The following is a 27,896-nucleotide window of genomic DNA, read 5'->3' as shown; positions in this document are numbered from 1 at the left end:
AGGTAGGCAGGCAGGCAGAGAGAGGGAGGGGCAGGGTGGGGTAGAAGCAGACAGATAGAGTAGGAATCCCAAGCAAGCTCCACACCCAACACAGTGTTCAATCTTAACACCCTGAGTTTACAATCCCTGCCGAAATCAAGAGTTGGATGCCTAACCAAGTAAGCCATCCAGGCACCCTAACTTTACTACAGTTTTACATCTATATATACTACAAAGTGATCACCACCAAAAATCTAATCACCAACCACCACCATAAAACTGACCTCTTCATCTATTTTGCTCACCTCCCAACTCCCTTCCCCTCTAGTAACCATCAGTCTCTTCTCTGTATCTAGGAGGTTCTATGTTGCTTTGTTTGTCCATTTTGTTTTCTAAGATTCTACATACTAATGAAATCATATTATGTTTGTCTTTCTCTATCTAACTTATTTCATTTAGGTCCATCCATGTTGTCACAATGACAAGATTTCCTTTTTTTATGGCTGAATAATATTCCATTCTATGTACACCACATTTTCTTTATCCATTCATCCACTGATAGATACTTAGGTTGTTTCCACATCTTGGCTATTGTAGATAAGGCTGCAATGAACACAGGGGTGCATTTATCTTTCTGAATTAGTATTTTCATATTCCTTAAATAGCCAGAAGTGTAATAGGTGAATTATATGGTAGACTGTTCTTAATTTTCTGAGGAATTTCCATACTGTTTCCCACCAACAGTGTACAAAGCTTCCCTTTTTTCCATATCCTCTCAAGCACTTCTTTCTTTCTTTCTTTCTTTTTTTTTTTTTTTTAGGATTTTATTTATTTATTTGACAGAGAGAGACACAGCAAGAGAGGGAAAACAGGCAGAGGGAGTGTGCGTTCTTGGTTCCCTTGTCATAAATCAATTATCCATATATGTGTGAGTTTCATTTCTGGGCTCTGAGCTCTATTCCAATGATCTTCATGTCTATTTACAACGCCAATACCATACTGTTTGATTACTATAGCTTTGTAGCAGAGTTTGAAATCAAGGAATGTGATACATCTGGTTTTGTTCTTTCTCAAGACTGTGTTGGCTATTTGGCATCTTTTATGGTTCTGTACAAATTTTAGAATTATTTGTTCTAGTTCTGTGAAAAATGCCACTGAAATATTGATAAAAAGTGCATTGAGGGGCCCCTGGGTGGCTCAGTCAGTTAAGTCTCTATCTTCGACTCAGGTCATGATCCTGGGGTCCTGGGATCAAGCCCTGGGATCAATCCTCCCCACCCTGACAGGGGCCTGCTTCTCCCTCTCCCTCTGCCTACTGCTCCCCCTGATTATGTGCTCGCTCTCTCTCTCTCTCTGTCCAATAAATAAAATCTTTTTAAAAAATTGTACTGAATCTATAGATGGTTTTAGATAGTATGGACAGTTTTAACAATATTAACTCGAGTACAAAATATCTTTCCATTTATTTGTGTCTTCATTTTCTTTCATGAGTGTATTACAGCTTACAGTGTACAGGTGTTTTACCTCCTTGGTTAAATTTATTCCTAGGTATTTTATTCTTTTGATGCAATTGTAAATGGGACTGCTTTCTTATTTTTTTCTTTCTGATAGTTCATTAGTGTATGGAAATGCAATAAACTTCTGTATATTGATTTTGTATCCTACAACTTTACTAAATTCATTTATTCTAACAGATTTCTGACAGAAACTTTAGGATTTTCTATGAATAGTATCACGTCATCTACAAATTTTGAAAGTTTTACCCCTTACTTTCTCATTTCAATGCCTTTTATTTCTTTTGCTTGCCTTATTGCTATGGCTGGGGCTTCTAATACTATGCTGAATAAAAGTGGCATCCTTGTCTTGTTCCTGATCTTAGAGGAAAAGCTTTCAGCTTTGTTTTGTTTTCTAATGTAAGCTCTACTCCCAACATGGGGCTTTAACTCCCAACCCCAAGATCAAGAGTCACATGCTCTACCAACCGAGCCAGACAGATGCCCCAAGGTTTGACCATTGAGCATGTTAGCTCTGGGTTTGTCATATATGGCCTTTAGTATACTGAAGTACAATTTCTCTATACCCACTTTGTTGAGAGTTTTTATCATAAACTGATGTTGAGTTTTGTCAAATGCTTTTTTTTTTTGCACCTATTGATGTATCATTTTTAGCTTTCATTTTGTTAAACTATATTGACGATATTAAAAAGAAGAATATGACATATCAAATGGAAAATTTATCCTGGCTGAAATTAAAATCTCTGGAACACATTCAACATATTCAAAAATCCTTATGGGAAAAGTAAGGGAATACTTGAACGTCTATTATCCCTAAAAACCAAGGAAGTATTTAACATTCAAAAATAATATAACTCGGGGCACCTGGGTGGCTCAGTGGGTTAAAAGCCTCTGCCTTTGACTCAGGTCATGATCCCAGGGTTCTGGGATCAAGCCCCGCATCGGGTTCTCTGCTCGGGAGGGAGCCTGCTTCCCCCTCTCTCTCTGTCTGCCTCTCTGCCTACTTGTGATCTCTGTCTGTCAAATAAATAAATAAAATCTTTAAAAATAATAATAATAATATAACTCAACCACTACTTGAGAAAAGTTACCCAAATAAGTCTTAAACAACAACCTGATAACTACCCAAAAATTCATGATTTATAAAGTTAATATTAAAAAATAACACTATAAGATAATTCAAGATGTTTATATGACTGTGCTTCCATCTTAGGTAAAGTCTACTATGGGACATTTGGAAATAGCAGACAGCTTGGAGATTTTAACACTTAACATAGTTAAATTCAAAGATAGTTCTACAGCCATACTCCCCTCTTCATGGCTCCAGGGTACTTATAATGAGAAAGGAACAGCCGGCAGCCATGATCTTTCCCCTTACTCCCATCAGTAATTTATATAGTGATCAATCTCCCTCATCTCTAACCCTAATAATCAAAGTACTTCAGGAAAACTAAACTTAGCTTATCAGGGGAAAAAATGAGAATAAATGATTTTTTTAATTTTCTTTTAAAGATTTTATTTATTTATTTATTTATTTTTAAGATTTTATTTATTTGACAGAGAGAGAGAGAGATCACAAGTAGGCAGAGAGGCAGGCAGAGAGAGAGAAGGGAGGAAGCAGGCTCCCCACAGAGCAGAGAGCCCGACGCTGGGATCGATCCCAGGACCCCGGGATCATGACCTGAGCCGAAGGCAGAGGATTTAACCCACTGAGCCACCCAGGCACCCCAAAGATTTTATTTATTTATTTGACAGAGAGAGAGATCACAAGTAGGCAGAGAGGCAGGCAGAGAGAGGGGGAAGCAGGCTCCCCGCTGAGAAGAGAGCCTGATATGGAGGCTCCATCCCAGGACCCCGAGACCATGACCCAAGCTGAAGGCAGAGGCTTGACCCACTGAGCCATCCAAGCGCCCCAAGAATAAATGATTTAGTGGTTAAAGATCTGATCTTTGTACTAGAAGTTCTCATTTTAGGGAAAGTGTCTGTTGCGGGGTCGGGGGGGAGGAAAAGGATGGCATCCTGGCTACCATCCGATGTAAGTAAATTGTTCATTCAAAATGCACTTCACAAATATTTAATAGGGGTCTTTTATGTGCCAGGTATTTTACTAGGGACCAGGAATTTTTAAAAAGAAAGAAAGGAAGGAAGGAAAAGACAAATGAGTAGGATACAGTTCCTTTCTAGAAGAGCATTATAGCCAAATACAAAAGTCAGCAAAATAATCAGCACAAAAAGCATCTTTTTTTCTTTTAAAGATTTTATTTATTTGACAGAGAGAGAGACACAGCAAGAGAGGGAACACAAGCAGGGGGACGGGGAGAGGGAGAAGCAGGCTTCTGGCTGAGCAGGGAGCCGATGCAGGGCTCCTTCCCAGGACTCTGGGATCATGACCTGAGCCCAAGGCAGACGCTTAACAACTGAGCCACCCAGGCACCCCAAGTATCTGTTTTTTAAATATGTTAAACTACCCGTATCCCTGGACAATTAATATGAGAAGATCCAGGGAACTCAATAAAAACCATATCCAGCTGAAATTTTGTGAAATATGCCTAAATATTATATACATCTAGGTAAAACACATCAATGTAAAAATAATAAATGCCACTTTAAAGTACTTTTTCTGCTAGGCAGAAGACCCTACTTATGAGTTCATTTAATCTTCAACAATCTTAGGAAACAGAGACTACCATTACTATTACTGTTACTGTTATTTCATCTCTAATTTCTCAAATTGTGTCCTCTTCTGTTTTGTACTTTTTCAGTGAGGATATGCATGAGGTAATATAACTGGTTGGTCACACCTGAGCATAAATTCTTGAGTCAGACAACCTGAGTTTGAATTTCTTAACCACCTACTGAAGTGTGACTGTACAAATCAATTTATCTTCTGTAAGCCTGGGATAGTAGTAACTAGGGATGTCTCAGTCAAGGACAGAGCACTGAGGCCTTAGAGGACCAGGAGACACCAATCATTGGTAGAGAGCATAGCCCTGTCATGCAGGACACCGTGACTACAGGATACAGGTAAAGCAGATTTCAGATGTCCTCTGCCAATGACACCTGAAATACCATAAGGCATCCTAGGTATGAATTTGAAGCCAAACTACTGAAAGATTAAACACAGTGACGTGACCATTTTATTGAAGAAAAAAATTACTCTCGTTTTATCTCCAGGACTGTAAGTCTTCTTTAACATATGAAAATCCCTTTAGAAACTTTCTTTATCTCTACCCTACCCCTATAAACAACGTAAAAGTATATAATCAATCTCTCCTCGTAATCACACTTTAGCAATTTTTGCCCATGGGTCCTGTGTCCTGTGCTATAATAAAAGCACCTTTTTGCACCCAAAAAAACTACTCTGGTAGCAGTATGGAACTAGCCAGAGAAGAATTTAACCAAAAAAGAGAAATAAGTACGTTCCTATAGCAGATCACTAGCTGCCTCCTAATAGCTACAATGATAATGGTGGTGGTGGTAATGGTAGTGGTTGACAGAAGCCCCAGTTTTAAGTAGGGATACGGATCACATTTCTCAGTATCCCTTCAGCTAACTTTCAACCAAAGGAGGTGATGTGGGCCTAAAGGGAAGGAGTCATCCCTCTTCTCCACTTCGTCCATCCTCTTACTCAGCACACAGATGTGACAGGGTTAAGATGTTAAATATAAAGCTGGAAGCAGCCTATACGAACCCAAAACAATCTAGACCCAGGACTTTACGTGAAAGAGAAATAAATTTCCATATTGGGGTTTTTTTATTGTTTTAAGATTTTATTTATTTGACAGAGAGAGAGAGACGAGAGCAGGAACACAAGCAGGGGGAGTGGGAGAGGGAGAAGCAGGCTTCCTGCCTGCAAAGAGCCCAATGCAAGCTTGATCCCAGGACCCTGGGATCATGACCTGAGCCGAAGACGGACGCTTAACGACTGAGCCACCCAGGAGTCCCGAATTTCTATATTGTTGAGGAAATTTATATTAGATCTCTACTAAAGGCAGTCAAACCTCTACCAAAACAGAGTGCTCTTTATAGCAATGGAAAAGGACCTGAACTATGGCAGTGACTGTAGAAACAGAAAGAAAAAGAGGAATGAGAAAAACTTAAGAAAAATAAAACACTTCTAAGTGAAAATGAAGGAAAAAAAGGAAAAATGTGGCAAGTTTCTGATTTGAGTGAATGACCAACGTGAAAAGGTTTGGAAGAGCAAAGGATATTTACTCAACAACGCTGAATTTCCAACTCCTCTAAGACTTAGGTGGATGTTTTTTTTCTGTAGGCAGTTCCACCTCCTAGTCCCGACCTACACACCCTTGCTAGTATCCTCTTGATGTCTGAAGGCTGTCTAAAAAGCCTAATGATTACAAATTTTGTAGGTTTCATACTGATAAGGATGTGAGCCTTTTTTTTTTTTAAGATTTTATTTATTTATTTATTTATTTGAGAGAGAGAGAGAGAGAGAGAGAGAGAGAAGGTGCAGGGGGAGGAGCAGAGGGAGAAACACACTCCCCGGATGAGCAGGGGAACTCAACGTGGGGCTCAATCGATCCCAGGACCTTTGGATCATGAGCTGAGCCAAAAGCAGATGCTTAACCAATTAAGCCACCCAGATGCCACAGATGTGAGTCTTTTTTTTTTAAGGTTTTATTTATTTATTTGACAGACAGAGATCACAAGTAGGCAGAGAAGCAGACAGAGAGAGAGAGGAAGGGAAGCAGACTCCCCACCGAGCAGAGAGCCTGATGCGGGGCTCGATCCCAGGACCCTGGGATCATGACCTGAGCTGAAGGCAGAGGCTTTAACCCACTGAGCCACCCAGGCGCCCCAGATGTGAGTCTTTTAAGTAATTTTTCCATTTCTCTGCTAGTGAGACTGATCAAGCATAACAAAATTACAAATTCCTCAAGAACAAGGCCAACATCTACACCCCAACCCGACCAATCACTCAACAGACATTTGACTGACTGGCTTAAAGGAAGCCATTTGACAATTCACTTATGAAAGTCTGCTAATCTTTCTCTGAAGGTGAAGGGTCTGATTTTTTTCTAAATGCTCTACTCCTATTAATAGAACCTGTAAAAGAGGGTGCCTGAGTGGCTCAGTAGGTTAAGTGTCTGTCTTTGGCTCAGGTCATGATCCCAGAGTCCTGCAATCAAGACTTGCGTTGGGCTATCTGCTCAGTGGAGAGTGTGCTTCTCCCTCTCCCCCTCCCTGTGTGCTCTTTCTCATAATTCTTGAAGAAAAAAAAAGAAAGAAAAGGAAGAACCTGTAAAAGAGAACTTTCAGTATCTGGCTTGTTTTTTGCTGTAGCATGATGCCTGGCCCATAAGAGCCAATAAACACTTCTCAAATAAACAAATAACTAAACAGTATATTTACCTAAGAATTCCCCCACTTCAACAGGGGACTGCACACAGTGTAAGAACATGAGCCATGGACTTTAAAAACAAACAAACAAACAAACAAACCAGGATTCAGAACCTGATGCCACCAGTCCCAGCTATATAACCCTGAGCAAATTACTTAAGGTCTCCGTCTCAGTAACTTCACCTATCTTATGTATTTGTTGAGAAAAATTAATGATAAATAAAGTTTGGCGTATGGTATTTGATAAATGACAGCCATATTAATGGAAACTATCTATCCCATCCTTCAATTTAAAAAGGCCAGAGAATGTTATTATATAATCTCCTGAAACATACTGTGATAACTTTATCAAATGCTACAGTGTTTTCAAATATCCTTCATGCTTCTACAACCATATTTCTCAAACACACAATCTGAACAGTAGCAGTGAAAGAAAATTTGGGGGACACAGAAGAGTAATACAGTTTACTTGAGTTTTTAAAAGCCTTCAGTTTTTCACCAATCTAAATCAATCTTGATTGTTGTTCCCTCTCAATTTGTTCCTCCTTTAAAAAAAATGAGTTTTGGAGGCCTGGGTGGCTCAGTTGCTTAAGCGACTGCCTTCGGCTCAGATCATGATCCCAGAGTCCCGAGATCAAGTTCCACATCAGGCTCCCAGCTCCATGGGGAATCTGCTTCTCCCTCTGACCTTCTCCTCTCTCATGCTCTCTCTCACTCTCTCCCCCAAATAAATAAATAAAATCTTAAAAAAAAAAAAAATGAGGTGCGCCTGGGTGGCTCAGTGGGTTAAAGCTTCTGCCTTCGGCTCAAGTTGTGATCCCATGGGATTGAGCCCCGCATTGGGCTCTCTGCTCAGCAGAGAACCGGCTTCCTCCTCTCTCTCTCCCTGCCTCTCTGCCTACTTGTGATCTCTGTCTGTCAAATAAATAAACTCTTTTTTTTAAAAAATGAGTTTTGTTAATCTAATCCTGTGTGGGTCCTGATTTACGCAGGCTACAATTATTTGGTAAAATATCTGTCTCAAAATAAAAACAAGTAGCATTCTTTTCAAATTCCATACAACCGCGTGGGACAATTATATAAAGCATTTGTAAAATTCACTCCAGTCCCAACTGCTACTTTCCATTGCAAATTAATTTTCATACTATTATTTTCCAAGCTTGTTCTGACACTTGATTTCTTTCTCTAAATGTAGCTAGACTTAGCTTAAGCTGGAAAAAACGAAGCACGTATTTTTACCTACAAGCAGATGTCATTAAGTATAAACAGATTTTTTTCACTTAAAAACTTGCCTCGGGGTGCCTGGGTGGCTCAGTGGGTTAAAGCCTCTGCCTTTGGCTCAAGTCGTGATCCCAGGGTCCTGGGATCAAGCCCTACATTGGGCTCTCTGCTCAGCAGAGAGCCTGGTTCCTCCTCTCTCTCCCCCTGCCTCTCTGCCTACTTGTGATTTCTGTCTGTCGAATAAATAAATAAAATCTTTTTTATTATTTTTTTTTTTAATTTGACAGAGATCACAAGTAGGCAGAGAGGCAGGCAGAGAGAGAGGAGAAAGCAGGCTCCCCGCAGAGCAGAGAGCCCGACGCGGGGGGGTCCTGGGATCATGACCTGAGCCGAAGGCAGAGGCTTTATTTTATTTTATTTTAAATATTTTATTTATTTATTTGACATAGAGAGAGAAGCAAGAGCGAGCACAGGCAGACAGAGTGGCAGATAGAGGCAGAGGGAGAAGCAGGCTCCCTGCCAAGCAAGGAGCCCGATGTGGGACTCGATCCCAGGACGCTGGGATCATGACCTGAGCCGAAGGCAGCCGCTTAACCAACTGAGCCACCCAGGCGTCCCAAGGCAGAGGTTTTAACCTACTGAGCCACCTAGGCGCCCCTAAATAAATAAAATCTTAAAAAAAAAAAAAAAAAAAAAAAAAAAAAAAACCTTGCCTCAAAACTAGTTATTTTCTTTTTTTTTTTTTTTTAAGATTTTATTTATTTATTTGACAGAGATCACAAGTAGGCAGAGAGGCAGGTGGGGGCAGTGGGGGAGGGGCAGGCTCCAGGCTGAGCAGAGAGCCACATGCAGGGCTCAATCCCAGGACCCTGAGATCATAATCTGAGCCGAAGGCAAAGGCTTAACCCACTGAGCCACCCAGGCACCCCAAAACTAGTTATTTCCTTAAAAAAAAAAAACAAAAAACTATTTTCTTTAAACAAAAATCTTCAATTTCAAGTTTTTAAGCCTATATCTTAAAAAAAAGTGAATTGATAGCATATTGGCTTAAAGGAGAAAATAAATTAAGATGTCAAGTTCCCAAACACATTAACTGTTTTTTCAAATCATAGTGTTGACCTTGTAAATTAATAAAATATACAAAGAGATACAAACAACGGATCAAGGGAAAAGAAGTAATCTACTTCTACTTCTGATGGTCTCATCAATGGAAAATGGGAAGATACAAATTCTTACTCCTAACTCAGTCTATTAGGGAAATATTAAAAAGAAAGTTCTATAAATCTATCTACTTGATAAATGCCAACTAAATAATTATTCACCTCTGATTAGGTAAAGTAGTCTGCTAAAACAATATAAGTATCTGGGGCGCCTAGGTGGCTCAGTGGGTTAAGCCTCTGACTTCAGCTCAGGTCATGATCTCAAGGTCCTGGGATGGAGCCCTACATCAGGCTCCCTGCTCCGCGGGAGGCCTGCTTCTCCCTCTCCCACTCCCCCTGCTTATGTTCTCTCTCTTGCTGTGTCTTCTATCAAATAAAATCTTTTGAAAAAGAAAGTACACCTATTTTAAAAAATCTTTAAAAAGAAAAAACAAAACAATATAAGTATCTCTGCTGAAAGGATTTTTTCTCCAGTTTCAAAGATCTGTCTATTCAAAGAATATTGGGATTTATTTGGGCCATGCCCTCAAGGAACTCTCAGTCTAGATAAATCAGACAAATACAAAAGGGAAGAGCTCATAATTTTCAGAATTCAAATTAATAGTTTTAAATATGTTAAGGACATATAAAGGCCAAAGACAAGTAGCAATCTTTAACTTTCAGAGACATAATTTGAGTTAGGTATAATATCTGATATTTCTGCTCCAGTTCCTTAGCATTTTCACCCACATGAAACTATTCAGTTTACTCTGTTGCTGCTTAAGCCATAAATCTTATTAAGTGATTTTTTTCTAATTAAAATCCCTCTGAAGAAAATGGGAGTATGAATTAACACAGTCTTTCTGGAAGAGAACTGAGCAATATACCTCAAAACTATTTTTTTTTAATGTTCTTTTGGATTTCAAGAATGGCTGGAACCAGAAATTTGAGTGATGTTTCCAAGCTCGCGCTCGCTCTCTCTCTCTCTCTCTCTCATGCTTTGGCTATCTTTGGCTCTATTCAATATTCAGCCAGACTCACTAAACACAGTAGGGAAAATACACACCAGAAGCCCCAACTAAGTCACAATCTCCAACCTTAGTCACCCTTGTAGAAAGAGAATGTCTTGTTCCTTCCAAAAGAAAAGATCCAGAGATGGCTCTTATTAGCCCAGTTTAAAATAGGGGGTGGGAGTAACTAGGACTAGCATTTTCCCTGGGTCTAAAACGAAAGAGAAGACATGCCTCCCAAAGAAAAGGATGTTGGAGAAAAAATTAGCATATGTCCATATAAATAAACATATCCTTTGATCAGCAATTCCACTTCTTGAAATTAAAACTTGCATTATTATTGTGTTGCAATTTTTATTATTTTTTATTTTATTTAAAATCAATTAACATGGGGCACCTGGGTGGCTCAGTTGGTTAAGCGACTGCCTTCAGCTCAGGTCTCGATCCCAGGGTCCTGGGATTGAGTCCCACATCGGGCTCCCTGCTCAGTGGGGAGCCTGCTTCCCCCCACTGCCTGTCTCTCTGCTTACTTGTGCTCTTTCTCCCTCTGTCAAATAAATAAATAAAATCTTTTTAAAAATTATAAAAAATAAAATAAATTAACATCATGTATTACTAGTTTCAGAGACAGTTTAATGATTTTTCAGTTGCATATACCACCCAGTGCTCATTACATCAAGTGCCCTCCTTAATGCCAGTCACTCATTTACCCCACCACCCTCACTTTCCCTTCAGCAGCCCTCAGTTTATTTCCTATACTTAAGAGTCTCTTATTGGGGCGCCTGGGTGGCTCAGTGGGTTAAGCCACTGCCTTCGGCTCGGGTCATGATCTCAGGGTCCTGGGATCGAGTCCCGCGTCGGGCTCTCTGCTCGGCGGGGAGCCTGCTTCCCTCTCTCTCTCTCTCTCTCTCTCTCTCTCTGCCTGCCTCTCTGTCTACTTGTGATCTCTCTCTGTCAAATAAATAAATAAAATCTTTAAAAAAAAAAAAAAGAGTCTCTTATAATTTGTCTCCCTCTCTGACTTCATTTTATTTTATTTTCCCCTCCCTTCCCCTATTTCATCTGTTCCATTTCTCCAAAGCCATAAGATACGTAGGAATAAACCTAACCAAACAGGCAAAGGATCTGTACTCAGAAAACTACAGCACACTAATGAAAAAAATTGAGGAAGACACAAAGAAATGGAAAAACGTTCCATGCTCATGGATTAGAAGAACAAATATTGTTAAAATGTCTATGCTCCCTATAGCAATCTACACATTCAATGCAATCCCTATCAAAATGCCATCAACTTTTTTCACAGCTGGAACAAATAATCCTAAAATTGGTATGGATCCAGAAAAGGCTTTGAATAGTCAAAGGAATGCTGAAAAAGAAAACCAAAACTGTTGCATCAAAATTCTGATGCATCTACAATTTTCTCATATGTCTGTTGTCCATCTGTATGTCTTCTTCGGAGAAGTGCCTATACATGTCTTCTGTGATTGAATTATTTGTTCTTTGGGTGTTGAATTTGGTAAGTTTTTTTTACAGATTTTGGATACTACTAACCTTTTACCTAATATGTCATTTGCAAATTTCTTCTCCCATCCTGTCAGTTGTCTTTTGGTTTTGTTGACTATTGCTTCCTTTGCTGTGCAAAAAATTTTCATCTTGATGAAGTTCCAATAGTTCATTTTTGCCTTTGTTCCCCTTGCCTTCGGAGATGTGTCTAGCAAGAAGTTGCTATAGTCGAGGTCAAAGAGGTTGCTGCCTGCGTTCTCTAGGATTTTGATGGATTCCTCTCTCCCATTTAGGTCTTTCATCCATTTTGAGTCCATTTTTGTGTATGATGTAAGGAAATAGTACACTTACATTCTTCTGCATGTGGCCGTCCAAGTTTCCCAACACCATTGTTGAAGAGACTGTCTTTTTTCCATTGGATATTCTTTCCTGCTTTGTTGAAGATTTCTTGACCATAGGGTTCAGGGTCTATTTCTGGGTTCTCTGTTCTGTCCCTTGATCTATGTGTCTGTGTTTGTGCCAGTACTATATTGTGTTGATGATTACAACTTCGGTTTCTTGTTTTTTGTTTTTTTAAGATTTTATATAAGGGCACCTGGATGGCTCAGTTGTTACACATATGCTTTCAGCTCAGGTTACAATCCCAGGGTCCTAGGATCAAGCCCCATATCAGGCTCCCTGCTCCGCAGGAAGCCTGCTTCTCCCTCTCCCACTATCCCTGCTTGTGTTCCCTCTCTTGCTGTGTCTCTCTCTGGCAAATAAATAAATAAAATCTTTTTAAGAATAAATAAATAGGAATTTTATTTATTTGAGAGAGAGAGAGATGAAACATAAGAAAGTAAAAAGAAAGGGATAGGAGGTCCCTTGACACTACCCCAATGTTCTCCTAGCTGCCTGTTGAGCCCAGCAAGCAGCCACGGCTTGTCCCTGGATCAAGCCACTGACCTCCTTGTGGCCATCTTCCACAAGTACTCAGGCAGCGAAGGGACAAGAACACCCTGACCAAGAAGGAGCCAAAGGAGCTAATCCAGAAAGAGCTCACCACTGGCCCGAAGCTGCAGAATGCGGACACTGCAAAGGTGATGGAGGACATGGACCAGAACAAGGACCAACTGGTAAACTTCCAAGAATATGTCACCTTCCTGGGAGCCATTCTGTTAATCTACAATGATAACCTGAAAAATGAGGAAGGCAGAGATACTCTCTGTCAGGCCTAAGTCAAATCCAGTGGTGGGTAACTGTACAAAAAAAATTTTTTATTAAAAAAAAAAAGTGATAGGAGAGCTTTTAGAAAACATTATTTCAGTTTAACTGTACAAATTAAACCAGTCCAGGATTTAGATGTTTGGGGATTTGAACTATTGTTTTTTAAAAACTGCTTCAACAAACATTCATGCTTACTGAGTAATAAAAATGGTATCATTATTTGTTCAGATTAAAATCAAACAGGAAAGATTACAAAGCATTAATTAAAAACAAATATGAACACATAGTTCTACAAAACTTATTTTTCTTTTAAAAGTAACAGAAAATGTGACGCTTGTTTAGCTGCACTTTGAGTTGTGGGTGAATGTTATGACCATGTTTCTAGGTAACATCAAAGTTTTGTCAATGCTGAGAACATGGGTGGAAAACAGGTACAAATACAAAGATGCCTTCTTCCCACAGTTCTGTATATGCTATATTATTCTTTTCCTATGCTGAATTCTAATAGAGCAGACCAGTTGGTGCTATAGTTTAAGGCCTGTGGTTAAAGAATGAAATGTCTCCTAAAACACAGTCCTGACATAATCATCCAGAAGAGATACATCTTTGGACAGGAAACTAGAACCAGGAAAGTGTACCTTAAACAGATCTGACAGGAATGGACTATTTGACCCCCATATAAGGCCTAGACTTCAGGAAACATATTAAAAGAAAAAACAACCTCTATTATCTGATGGCAGGCCAGAAACCAGCTAGGACAGTATCTCTTTTGGAGACCACAGACCAAACAGTATTAAACTATACCTTGCAGACCAGAAGACCGACTTGAAAGTTACTCTCTGGGGCGCCTGGGTGGCTCAGTGGGTTAAAGCCTCTGCCTTCAGCTCAGGTCATTATCCCAGGGTCCTGGGATCGAACCCCGCATCGGGCTCTCTGCTCAGCAGGGAGCCTGCTTCCTCCTCTCTCTCTGCCTGCCTCTCTGCCTACTTGTGATCTCTGTCTAATAAATAAATAAATAAATCTTTAAAAAAAAAAAAAAAGAAAGAAAGAAAGTTACTCTCTGACTTCATTATTCCTGTTTTGTTTTCAGCCTTTAGGAAATTCTCATTTCAGAGGTGTCTGGCTGAGCAAATAAAAATGACTAGATGGGAAGGTCCAGAATGTTAAGAAAAAAGCGATATTCCACAAGAACACTAAAGAAACAACCATGTGGTGGCTTTCCTTCCATTGCCAACCTTAGAGGACTGGAGTTTATTTTATTACAAGAAATATATATACACAAATAAAATGGAATATTACTCAGCCATAAAAAAGGAATGAGATCCTGCCATTTGCAACAACATGGACGGACATAGAGGATATAAAGGTAAAGTAAGTGAAGTAAGTCAGTCAGAGAAAGACGAATATGATTTCACTCATATGTAGAATTTAAGAAACAAATGAAAAAAGAAAAAAAGAGACAAAGAGACTTCTAAATGAAAAGAACAAAAGCAGCGGTTGCCACTTGGAAGGGGCATAGACTGCTGACCAGGAAGATTAAGAGTACACTTACCATGATAAGCACTAATGTACAGAAATGCTGAATCATTATATTGTACACCTGAAACTGATATGACACTGTTGGTTAATTGTACTTCAGTAAGAAAATAGTAAATAAAAAAGAACTAGAAAATTTTTTTCAGGGGCGCCTGGGTGGCTCAGTGGGTTAAGCCGCTGCCTTCGGCTCAGGTCATGATCTCAGAGTCCTGGGATCGAGCCCCGCATCGGGCTCTCTGCTCTCTAGGGGAGCCTGCTTCCTCCTCTCTCTCTGCCTGCTTGTGATCTCTCTGTCAAATAAATAAATAAAATCTTTAAAAAAAAAAAAAAAAGAAAAGAAAATTTTTTTCATATGGTAATTCTATGTTTAATTTTTTTTTTACTTTTTTTAAAAATTATTTTTATTAACCATATAATATATTATTAGCCCCAGGGGTACAGGTCTGTGAATCATCAGGCTTACACATTTCACAGAACTCACCATATCACATACCCTCCCCAATGTCCAACCACCCTCTCCATACCCCTCCCCCCCAGCAACCCTCAGTTTGTTTTGTGAGATTAAGTCTCTTATGATTTGTCTCCTCCCGATCCCATCTTGTTTCACTTTTTCCTTCCCTACCCCCCAAACCTCTGTCTCTCAAATTCCTTGTATCAGGGAGGTCATATGATAATTGTCATTCTCTGATTGACTTATTTCATTCAGCATAATTCCCTCTAGGACTAGAAAATTTCTATACAAATACCTAGAATGAAATTAACTGTGCCAAGTCTGAAGAGATAGGTACTACAGTCAAGATTCAGCACCCTTCTATAATGTTTAAAATATTTATAAGTATGTATTACTGCAGTAAATCAAATATAAAACAATTTAGCAACAGAGAAGTGAGTAAAAGCATGAAAGTGCTGAGTATTAGAACCATGACAGTATGAGGTAAAACCTGAGTAGAAAAATAGATGAGGAGAGTTTCTAATCATCTGGACAAAAGAATTCAAGAGCCAAACAGAAAAAGATCAATCAGAAACTGACTCTGTTTCTCAGTCAGAAATAGTTCTCCAAGTAGGAAAAGTGCAGATGAGTAAAACAAGATGGACAGATTACAAAGGAGACCTGACCACGAGTCTAAAATCAAAGGCAATTAACCTGCTTCCTATGAAAGCAAGCACTTTTCCCCAGTTTTTCCAAAGATATAATTTTAAACATTCTATGTAACAGGTTTTCAAATTTTGTTATCCAAAATATCAACTATTTCAACTCCAGAGATAAAATGCAGAAGGACAAGAAAAAAATCCAATGAAAAGTGATTGCTCTACGAAAATAGCTGAGAAAAAAAAAAAGTCTTAGCTGTCTAATATAATTTTCATTTAATACTTATCAGTTCTGTTCAGGCCCCAATATTATTACTTTTCAGTTCTCCTCTTCCAGTCCCACTATTTCAGCCAAATTGAGAATCTACTCATAGTTTATCACTTCAGTGCATTTGCCACTACTACTGTCCCTAACCTGATAATCCCTGCCTATTCCTTTCCCTCACTCTTCTTCACTCCCCAGTCCCTACAATATATCTACAAAGAAAAATTGTTATTTAAAGTCAGAAAATCAATTTCAAGTCCCACTTAATCCCATTTACCTCAATTTAGAATCAGTATGAAAGTGAGCAAATTATTTAACTTTGATGGACCCCAGGGTAGAACTCACCATGTTACTGTGAAGAGTCCATGAGATAATGCATGTGAAAATGCTCAATATTTTTTAACAAATGAACTGAAGGTCCAAACAGATAGCCTGCTTATAAAGGAAATGCCTAAAGTAACAAATGTAAGCTATGTGACACATCTAAAGAAAATATTGATTAACTTTACGAAGACAATAACATGGAGAGAATAAGCAGTAAAATTTATTTATTTATTTTAAAGTAGGCTCCATGCCCAACGTGGGGACTGAACTAACCCTGAGATCAAGGGTCCCATAATCTACTGACTAAACTAGCCAGGCAACCCAGCACAAGTAAAATTTAGAATGAAGAACATACCTCGATCTAAACCTTTTTAACAACTATGTGCAATGTGTGTGTATATATATATATGTTATATATATATATTCATTCCTATATATTTGTATTCCAAAGAATTCTGACCTTTCTATAGCATATTATTCCCCCAAATATTTAGATTGAATATTGTTTTAATTTATAATGTTGTGAGAATTTTTTTTACTATATCTGGCTTCTAAAAGCATAATATATTGGGACACCTGAGTGGCTCAATTGGTTAAGGTCCCAGGGTCCTGGGATCGAGCCCCACATTGGGCTCCCTGCTGAGCAAGGAGCCTTCTTCTCCCCCTGCCCCTCACCCTGCTCTTGTGCTGTCTCTCTCAAATAAATAGTCTTTTTTTTTTAAAAGCATAATATATTACAAAATTACTTTTTAATTGTCTTATATTTAGCACTACTCTATCCAGACACATTTCCCAATACTTACAAAACCAAGCATTATAAAAACTTCATGAACCATCATGTATACAGAAGGCTGAATAGTGTCCCCCCAAAATTCCACCCAAACCCCAGAATGTTACCTTATTTGGAAATACGGTCTCTGTTGATGTAATTATTTAAAGATCTCAAGATGAAATCAAGCTGGATTTAGGGTACACCCTAAATTCAATGATTATTGTCTTTTTTAAGATTTTATTTATTTAGGGGCACCTGGGTGGCTCAGTGGGTTAGGGCCTCTGCCTTCGGCTCAGGTCATGATCCCAGGGTCCTGGGATGGAGCCCCGCATCGGGCTCTCTGCTCAGTAGGGAGCCTGCTTCCCTTCCTCTCTCTCTGCCTGCCTCTCTGCCTACTTGTGATCACTGTCTGTCAAATAAATAATTAAAATCTTTAAAAAAAAAAAAAGGAAAAGGAGATGTGGACTCAGACACAAAAAAGAAGGCCACCTAAAGATGAGTCAGAGAGTAGAGTGATGCTGTCATAAATCAAGAAAGTCTAGAGTCACCAGAAACTAGAAGACACAAGGAAAGATCCTTCCCTAGAGTCTTCAGAGGGAGCACTGTCTTCCCAGCACCTTGATTTCAGACTTACAGTCTCCAGAACTGTGAAAGAGTAAGTGTTGTTTTAAGCCACCAGATTTGCAAGATGTATTATGGCAGCCTTAGGAAACTCATAATGCTGGAGATCTAAACTGTAGCTATTAAAGGGGTGCCTGGGTGGCTCAGTGGGTTAAAGCCTCTACCTTCGGCTCAGGTCATGATCCCAAGGTCCTGGGATAGAGCCCTGCATCAGGGGCTCTGCTTGGCAGGGAGCCTGCTTCCCCCTCTCTCTGCCTGCCTCTCTGCCTACTTGTGATCTCTGTCAAATAAATAAATAAAATCTTTAAAAAATAAATAAATACACTGTAGCTATTACAGTTAAATGTTGTTAAAACATTTATTTATTTTTTTAAAGATTCCACTTATTTATCTGACAGAGAGAGAGAGCAGGAACACAAGCAGGGGACTGGGAGAAGGAAAGCAGGCCTCCTGCAGAATAGGGACCCCAACGTGGGGCTCGATCCCAGGACCCTAGGATCATGACCTGAGCCGAAGGAAGATGCTTCAGGACTGAGCCACCCAGGTGCCCCTTGTTAAAACATTTTAAAAAGTGAAGATTACTTCTCTGATATTTCCTATAAAAGTATCAAGGCTCCCTTAAAATACAAGTTTTTACTTTCTTAATCTTTTTGTTCCTAATTCCAAAATAATCAATTGTCTGTAGAACCATACATAACATTTTTTTTTTAAATCTAGCCTGTCTGAAATTCATCCAAACTTAGGCAGTAGTTGTATGAAATATTTACCTAGGCAAAATTACTTTTTCATTCATTTTTTTCAGCAAATAATGAAACATAGTTAAAAAAAAAAAAAAAAAAAAAAAACCTCTAGGGGTGCCTGGTGGCTCAGATGGTTAAGTGTCTGCCTTTCGCTCAGGTCATAATCTCGAGATCCTGGGATCAAGCCCCATGTCAGGCTCCCAGCTCAGCAGGGAGTCTGCTTCTCCCTCTCCCTCTGCCTCTTCCCCTGCTTGTGGTCTCTCTGTCTCTGATTTTATGAAATGCAAAGATCTTGATTAACTCCACATGTCAGTAATCTCTCTGCTACACCTGACACTGAGAAATGTTCCTTCACTTTCTATGACTCACTTTCTGTGACTCTGGACTTCCAACACAGAAAACTCTAATTTATAGTAGTTTAACCATATAAGGTTATAATCTTTCATGTAAACAAACCAACAAACAAAAAAAACCCCTCAGGACGCCTGGGTGGCTCAGTCGGTTAAGGATCTGCCTTCAGGGGCGCCTGGGTGGCTCAGTGGGTTAAAGCCTCTGCCTTTGGCTCAGGTCATTGATCCCAGGGTTCTGGGATTGAGCCCTGCACCGGGCTCTCTGCTCAGCGGGGAGCCTGTTTCCTCCTCTCTCTGCCTGCCTCTCTGTCTACTTGTGATCTCTCTCTCTCTGTGTCAAATAAATAAAATCTTTAAAAAAAAAAAAGGATCTGCCTTCAGCTCAGGACATGATCCCAGGATCTGGAATGGAGCTCCACCTCGGACTCCTTGCTCAGCAGGAAGCCTGCTTCTCCCTCTCCCTCTACCTGCGCTCTCTATCTCTAATAAATGAATAAAATCTTTTAAAAAAATTCAGAAGACAGTTACGACAATCCCACTATATATCATTAAAGCCCAGGTTCTTTCTAGGGTGTGGGCCCTCCTTTACATGGCCAAGATGCCTACTGGAGCTCCAGTCTTTCTATCAGCAGGCCAGTCTCAGGAAAGAGAAAAACTAGGAAGGTACACCCTTTAAGGCTATTTTTGGGATATTGAGCTCATTTCCACTTATATCAAACTGCCCAGAACTTATTCACTTTTATATTTCTTAGAAACATGAAAATGAGAGGAGGAAAAAAAACGGTGGGGGAACAAAAAGAAACAAAACTTGAAATCTGTCCCTGCATGGCCACATGACCAACCAAAAATCAGAGGTTCTATCACCCTCCAAATGTCTCTCCCAAACTTTCCAACCCTTCTTCTATGGCTCCCTTTACTTTCAATCTTCCTTGCAATAGACTATCCAAAACTCAGTCCTTGGTCCTCTATTCTTCCACTCTACACCAACTTTCTGAGGGCGTTCACGGTGTCATAGCTCTATCATAATGACTCTCAAGTCTTTGTGTCCAGCCCCTACCTGTCCCCTTCTCTGAAGTCTCCATTTGGATGGCTATAAAGTAAAACCCCATCATCTTCCAAGCCCACAAAGACAAATAAGAAATGTCAAGAGAGGGGCGTCTGGGTGGCTCAGTGGGTTAAAGCCTCTGCCTTCAGCTCGGGTCATGATCCCAGGGTTCTGGGATCGAGCCCTGCATCGGGCTCTCTGCTCAGCAGGGAGCCTGCTTCCCTTCCTCTCTCTCTGCCTGCCTCTCTGCCTACTTGTGATCTCTGTCAAATGAATAAATAAAATCTTTAAAAAAGAAAGAAAGAAAGAAAGAAAGAAAGAAAGAAAGAAAGAAAGAAAGGAAGGAAGGAAGGAATGTCAAGGGAAAAAGATTTTCAACCTATTTAAGTCATGGTATCACAAATATCTCTGACTTTCATGTTTAGAATTTTGACATCACCTCTAACTCCTCTTTCCACTTCCCACAAGCCATGGGAGGCAGGTCATCGTGAGCTTCTAAAAAGATAATAAATTAGATTCTGTGAAGCTTATACAACCTATGACTTAGGATGCAATTTATCAAAATGGCTATGGCCCCCCACAACTCTACTGTAATATTCTAAAGTCACTATCCTTATTTTCAAGTCCATGAGCCTATTTGCCATAGACTGTGTCCCCCCAAAATTCGTATGTTGAGACCTAACCTCCAGTGTCCTAGCATTTGGACAAATGATAGTATACCAATATAGATACCAAAATGATAGTATCTGGAGGTGACCAGGTCACACGAGCTCTGCTGTCATGAGTAAGATTAGTGCCCCAGAGACTTTCCTTGCAACCTCCACCATGTGAGGATATGATAGGAAGAATGCTATCATTGCGCCAGGAAGCCAGCCCTCATAAGACCCTGAATCAGCCTGGGCCTTGATCTTGGACTTCACAGCCTCCAGAACTGTGAGAAATACATGTTTGTTGTTTAAGCTACTCAGTTTATGGCTGTTTGTTATAGCAACACAAATGGACTAAGACACTATTGTTAGTCCTCATTATACATGACATCTTGAGACCTTTGACATTCATCATTTCCTCCTCCTCAAAATTCTCTACACCCAAGGTTTCCATGATATCACATTATCCCAGTTCTCTTGCAATACCTCTGACAATTCCTGACTATTACTGCTCTATCTACCCCTTAAATATTGAGTTTTCTCTGGGTTCAATTCTTAGGCCACTCCTCTTTTCCTTCTATACACATTCCTCAAAAATCTCACTTTTTTCTTTATATCTGACAATCACTTGGATATTGGTAATTGCCAAATTAAATCTCTAATTTTCACTTCTCTTATCTCCTGACCCAGAACTTTTCATAATCTTACCTGAACCCACTCTAGCAAAGTTCACTTCAATTCCCATTTACACTATATTTCTCTCCATTCCTGGAACAAGACATTCACACCTTTACATGTTTTTCTCTTTGCCTTTAATCTCCTTTACTATCTTTTCCACATGGCAGAGCTTATTCATCCTACATAACTTGGTTTAAACACCACCTCTCATAAGAAGTTTTATCTTTCTCTCAGTAAAGTGGATCCATATCATTATTTCAAGACCGTCCCCATTAATAACTAAGGTAGGGATAGCATCTTACACTTATTCTTTGTTTTTGTTCTAGGACTTAGCACAATGCCTGGAAAAGCAATAAATACTTGTCAAGTCAATGAATCCCAAATGGTGCTTGACAGCTGGCAACAACCAACCAAGAAATCCCAACTACTGTACTTCAATACAGAATGGGGAAGGGGAAGACACCCAGGCTGACTATGAATTACAATGGTTCAATAATAACCAATTATCAATCTTTAAAATATCTCAAACTGTATTTCAAATATTGTACAAAAGTTTATCTCTTAGCTTAACTCACTCATACTCCCTAAATAAAACTAACGAAATATCTAAGAAGTACTTCAAACCTTTCTCTAGTATACTTAAGTGGGTTGATATGAAAGTATACAAGAATGTCAAATGATTAAGATACTTGACTCCAGGTTACATACGATATAGATAAATGGATTAAATTCTAAATGTATTAATGGACAGCAAAAATAAACAAAAAGAGTGGTGCCTGGCTGGTTCAATCAGTAGAACACAAAATTCTTGATCTCAGGGTCATGAGTTCAAGCTCCACATTTGCTACAGAGTCTAGTTTTTAAAAAATAAAAATTAAGGGACGCCTGGGTGGCTCAGTTGGTTAAGCAGCTGCCTTCAGCTCAGGTCATGATCCCAGCGTCCTGGGATCGAGTCCCGCATCGGGCTCCTTGTTCTGTGGGGAGCCTGCTTCTCCTTCTGCCTCTGCCTGCCATTCTGTCTGCCTGTGCTCACTCGCTCGCTCTCTCTCTCTCTGACAAATAAATAAATAAAATCTTTAAAAAAATAAACAAATAAATAAAAATTAAAAATAAAAATTAAAAAAGATATTTAAGTTAAAAAAAAAGTAAAATAAAAAGAAAAAAGTAAAGTCATATAAAGGATTTAACCCATGTGGTCATTATCAATTTTTCTTGGACAAATCACAGTAAAAGTAAAAGAAAGTAAGAACAAAAAGAAAAGATAGGAATGCCTGAGTAGCTCAGTTGGTTAAGCATCTGCCTTTGGCTCTGGTCATGATCCCAGGGTCCTGGGATTGAGTCCCACATCAGGCTCCCTGCTCAGCATGGAGCCTGCTTCTCCCTCTGGCTGCCACTCCCCCTGCCTGTAGTCTTTCTCTCTCTCTCTGACAAATAAATAAACAACAAAACAAAACAAACCTTTAAAAAAAGTAAAGAAAAATAAAAATCGTTGGAGTTGGGGGGCGTGGTGCACCTGGGTGGCTCAGCTGGTTAAGCATCTGCCCTCAGCTCAGGTCATGGAATCAAGCCCCTGCATCAGGCTCCCTGCTCAGCTGGGAGCTTGCTTCTCCCTCTCCCTCCTCCCCCCTCCCGCTCGTGCTCTCTCACTCTCTCTCAAATAAATAAATAAAATCTTAAAAAAAAAGAGAGAGAGAGAGAGTTCACCAAATAACTTCACCTCTTAGAAACAAATGACAGGGGCACCTGGGTGGCTCAGTGGGTTAAGCGGTTGCCTTCGGGCTCGAGTCATGGTACCAGGGTCCTGGGATGGGGCCCTGAATCAGGCTCCCTCCTCAGCAGAGAGCCTGCTTCTCCCTCTCCCTCTGCCTGCTGCTCTGCCTACTTGCATTCTCTCTCCATCTCTCTAATAAATAAATAAAATCTATAAAATTAAAAAAAAAAAAGAAACAAATGATATTTCCTAACTTCCTAAATACTGTGCATAGTCATATGCAAAGTCAGGAAAATAAAGTCTTAATTTCAAATTATCAAAATCAAACTGTCATAAAATGGCGTTTGGGGTTTCTTTTTAAAATTTTATTTATTTGACAGAAAGAGACACAGTGAGATAGGGAACACAAGCAGGGGGAGAGGGAGAAGGAGGCTTCCCGCTGATCAGGGAGCCCATGTGGGGCCCAATCCCAGGACCCTGGGATCATGACCTGAGCTGAAGGCAGATGCTTAACAACTGAGTCACCCAGGCTCCCAAAATCAGTGGTTTTGAAGGTATGTTCTCTTCAGCATGACAGTATAAGAATACAAAACTGGAAATACATTAAATACCCAATAACAAATGATAAAGTTAAATTAATATACCCCTAAGATGTAATAATTCAGCCACTGAAGATGATGTGGAATTTCCCTGGAATTTTACAGAATAACCTTTCCTTATGTCATCAACATTTAGGAAAAAGTAAGAATACTACTAGCATCTTTTTATCTTATAGCTTTATCTTTTTTTTAAAGATTTATTTATTTATATGACACAGAGAGAGAAAAATCACAAGTAGGCAAAGAGGCAGGCAATGGGAGAGGGGGAGTCAGGACTACTGACTCCCTGCTGAGCAGAGAGCCCAATGTGGGGCTCAATCACAAGACCCTGAGACCATGACCTGAGCCTAAGGCAGAGGCTTAACCCACTGAACCACCCAGGAGCCCCTTATAGCTTTATCTTTTTTTTTTTTTTTTTTTTATTTGACAGAGAGAGAGATCACAAGTAGACAGAGAGGCAGGCAGAGAGAGGGAGGGAAGCAGGCTCCCTGCCAAGCAGAGAGCCCGATGCGGGACTCGATCCCAGGACCCCGAGATCATGACCCCAGCCGAAGGCAGCGGCCCAACCCACTGAGCCACCCAGGCGCCCCTTTATAGCTTTATCTTATAGCTTTTCTATTTTACTTATTTTTTTAAGTAGGTTCCACACCCAACGTGGGGCTTGAACTCGTGACTCTGATATCAAGTCACATGCCCTACCCACTGAGCCCGCCAGGTGCCCCTCTTACAACTTTTATTTATTTATTTTTTTTGAGATCACTGTGAAAACTAACACAGAAATCCCATTTCTCTTTACCCAGTTTCTCCCAATAGCAGTATCTTGTAAAATCATACTACCTTATCAACATCAAGATAATGACTTTAATACAATCTACTTCCTTATTCAGAGCCCCCCAGTTTTACTGTATTTATTCACATTTTTTGTGTGTATTTACTTCTATGCAATTTATCGCAAATGAAGGCTCATGTATCTGCCACCTAGTAAAGATACAAAATAGTTCTATCACCACAAAAATCCCTCATTATCCTTTCATAACCACACTCCTTCCTTATAGCTTTTTATATTTTCAGCAATTGTGTATTCATTCAAACATCTTTATTAAATAAATACTATGTGCCAAGCACTCTTCTTTGTATACAATTCAAATAGCATGGATTATTTTTTCCAGTTTGTAAATGCAATTTTTCAAAAGACAAGGTTTTTTGTCTTTCAATTCAATTTTAATATAGGTATGTAGATATATGGAAAAATTCAACTGAGAAGTATTACTAATGGAAAAGACACTTTAGGAACAAATATAGACTGCATTGATTGAATAATTCCAGGAATATTGTGGTAATAAGCACACAAAATTTCAGTATCATATTATCATAATCTGATTAGCTTTAGAGAGATTTGGGTAATAAAATCATACTAACTTCCAAAGAAAGCTTTATAATAAAGATTTACAGAATCAATTAGGTTTATTCTTTCTTCATTTACAATTCAAAGTACACAAATTTAGCGGATTTTCTTCCAATAAGTTTTTCAGCAGGCTTTACATAAAAAGGACAACTCAAGGATACAATTCAAGATATAAAAGTATTCAAACGTTTAAAAAGTTATCCCAAATTAAAACACCTGTTCTTTGGGACACCTGGGTGGCTCAGTGGGTTAAAGCCTCTGCCTTTGGCTCTGGTCATGATCTCAGGGTCCTGGGATCCAGCCCTGCATCAGGCTCTCTGCTCAGCAGGGAGCCTGCTTCCCCCTCTCTCTCTGCCTACTTCTGATCTCTCTCTCTGTCAAATAAATAAATAAAATCTTAAAAGAAAAAAGAAAGAAACAACCAACTTAAAAAAAATGTGCTTTTCAAAAGACATTTTTTTTAAGATTTTATTTATTTATTTGACAGACAGAGAGATCACAAGTAGGCAGAGAGGCAGGCAGAGAGAGAGGGGGAAGCAGGCTCCCTGCTGAGCAGAGAGCCCGATGTGGGACTCGATCCCAGGATCCTGAGACCATGACCCGAGCCAAAGGCAGAGGCTTAACCACTGAGCCACCCAGGTGCCCCCAAAAGACATTGTTAAGAAGATGAAAAGGTTGGGACGCCTGGGTGGCTCAGTGGTTTAAAGTCTCTGCCTTCGGCTCAGGTCGTGATCACAGGGTCCTGGGATCAAGTCCCGCTTCGGGCTCTCTGCTCAGCGGGGAGCCTGCTTCTTCCTCTCTCTGCCTGCCTCTCTGCCTACTCGTGATCTCTCTGTCTGTCAAATAAATAAATAAAATCTTAAAAAAAAAATGTCTTTTGAAGAGCACATTTTTTTTAAGTTGGTTGTTTTTCTTTTTTCTCTCTCTCAAATAAATAAATAAAATCTTAAAAAAAAAAGACAACAAGGAAAAAGCAAACCACAGACTGAAAGAAATTATTTACAAAATACCTGATAAAGACTTGTATCTGAAATTAATTTACCTATCTATCTATCTATCTATCTTTAAAGCAAGCTCCGCACCTGGCATGGAGCCCAGTGTGGGGCTTGAACTCACAACCCTGAGATCAAGACCTGAGCTGAGATCAAGAGTCCCGTGCTTAGGGCGCCTGAATGGCTCTGTTGTTGAGCAATCAACTCTTAGTTTCCACTAAGGTCATGATCTCAGGGTCATAGGATCAAACCCACTCAGTAGGGAATCTGCTTCCCCTCTCTGTCTGCCCTCTCCCTGCACACTCTCTGTCTCTCAAATAAATAAATAAATCTTTTTTTTTTAAGTTTTTTTATTTATTTATTTGACAGACACAGATCACAAGTAGGCAGAGAGGCAGGGGGAAGCAGGCTCACCGCTGAGCAGAGAGCCCAATGCAGGGCTAGATCCCAGGACCCTGGGATCATGATCTGAGCCGAAGGCAGAGGCTTTAACCCACTGAGACATCCACGTGCCCCTAAATAAATCTTTTTTTTTTTTTTTTTTTTTTTTTTTTTTTTGACAGACAGATCACAAGTAGGCAGAGAGGCAGGCAGAGAGAGACAGGAGGAGGAGGCAGGCTCCCTGCTGAGCAGAGAGCCCGATGCGGGACTCGATCCCAGAACCCTGAGATCATGACCTGAGCCGAAGGCAGAGGCTTTAACCACTGAGCCACCCAGGCGCCCCTAAATAAATCTTTTTTAAAAAGAGTCAGATGCTTAACTGATGGAACCACCCAGGCACCCCTGTATTTGAAATTAAAAAACAAAAACAAAAACCTTAATAATAAGAAGTTAAGCAATCAAATAGAAAAGAAAATTTGATCTTGAGACTTTGCAAAAAATATCCAAATGCAATAAATACATGAAAAGCTGACTAACATCATTAGTAACCAGGAAAATATAAATTGAACCCACAATGAGATACCACTACATATCCACTAGAATGGCTATAAGTTGTTTTTTTTTTTTTTTAATTTTAAGTAATAAAAATAAATAAAATGGGATGCCTAGGTGGCTCAGGCGAGTAAGCCGCTGCCTTTGGCTCGGGTGATGGTCCCAGGGTCCTGGAATAGAGTCCTACATCAGACTCCTTGCTCAGCGGGGAGCCTGCTTCTCTCTCTACCCATGCCTGCCACTCTCCCTGCTTGTGTTCTCTCTTTCTAACAAATAAATATATAAATAAAATATTTTTTTAATAAATAAATAGAATAAAAAGGTTAACTGGAATCTTTACACATTGCTGAAGTATGTAAAATGGCACAGTGTTTGGAAAATAGTTTGGTGGCAGTTTCACAGCAAGCTAAACAGACACTTATCATATGACCCAGCAATTCTTCTCCCATGTATTTACCTAAGAGAAATGAAACCATATGAACACTCAAAGATCTGTATGTAAATGTCCAGAATAACTTTGTTTCATAGCTGAAAACTGGAAACTCAAATTTCTACCAACCGGTGAATTGATAAATAAATTGTACTATATTCAATAACAAAAAGGAACTGACAATGCATATAACATGGATAAATCTCAAACATATATTTTTTAAAGATTTTATTTATTTATTTGACAGAGATCACAAGTAGGCAGAGAGGCAGGCAGAGAGAGAGGAGGAAGCAGGCTCCCTGCTGAGCAGAGAGCCCGATGTGGGGCTTGATCCCAGAACCCTAGGATCATGACCCGAGCCGAAGGCAGAGGCTTTAACCCACTGAGCCACCCAGGTGCCCCTCAAACATATTTTAAGTAGAAAAAAAGCCAGACATCGGGGCGCCTGGGTGGCTCAGTGGGTTAAAGCCTCTGCCTTGGGCTCAGGTCATGATCTCAGGGTCCTGGGATCAAGCCCCACCATCGGGCTCTCTGCTCAGCAGGGAGCCTGCTTCCTCCTCTCTCTCTGCCTGCCTCTCTGCCTACTTGTGATCTCTGTCTGTCAAATAAATAAATAAAAATCGTAAAAAAAAAAAAAAAAAAGCCAGACATAGAAAACTATATAATTCCATTTAGGTGACATTCTAAAAATAAATAAATAAAATTAAAAACAAAAGGACAGAAGACAGATCAGTAATTGCCACAGGCTAGGGAGGGAACTAACTTCACAGGGTCAGAGAGAACTCCTTTTTTTTTTTTTTTTTTAAGATATTTTATTTATTTGAGA

General features: G+C 39.7%; 1 protein-coding gene and 1 pseudogene across 1 annotated transcript in view; one reads left to right on the top strand and one right to left on the bottom strand.

The window, feature by feature from the left end:
• Positions 1–27,896, bottom strand: part of LOC111159403 (SET binding factor 2) — a 501,856-nt gene that overhangs the window by 468,595 nt on the left and 5,365 nt on the right. The gene's annotated exons all lie outside the window — the stretch shown is intronic.
• LOC111159469 lies at positions 4,489–12,944 on the top strand (annotated as a pseudogene).

This window comes from Enhydra lutris, unplaced genomic scaffold (genome assembly GCF_002288905.1).
Source record: "Enhydra lutris kenyoni isolate GAN:26980312 unplaced genomic scaffold, ASM228890v2 scaffoldscaffold68, whole genome shotgun sequence".
In the NCBI taxonomy this organism is placed as follows: Eukaryota; Metazoa; Chordata; class Mammalia; order Carnivora; family Mustelidae; genus Enhydra; species Enhydra lutris.
This window is presented reverse-complemented; position numbering and strand designations above follow the sequence as displayed.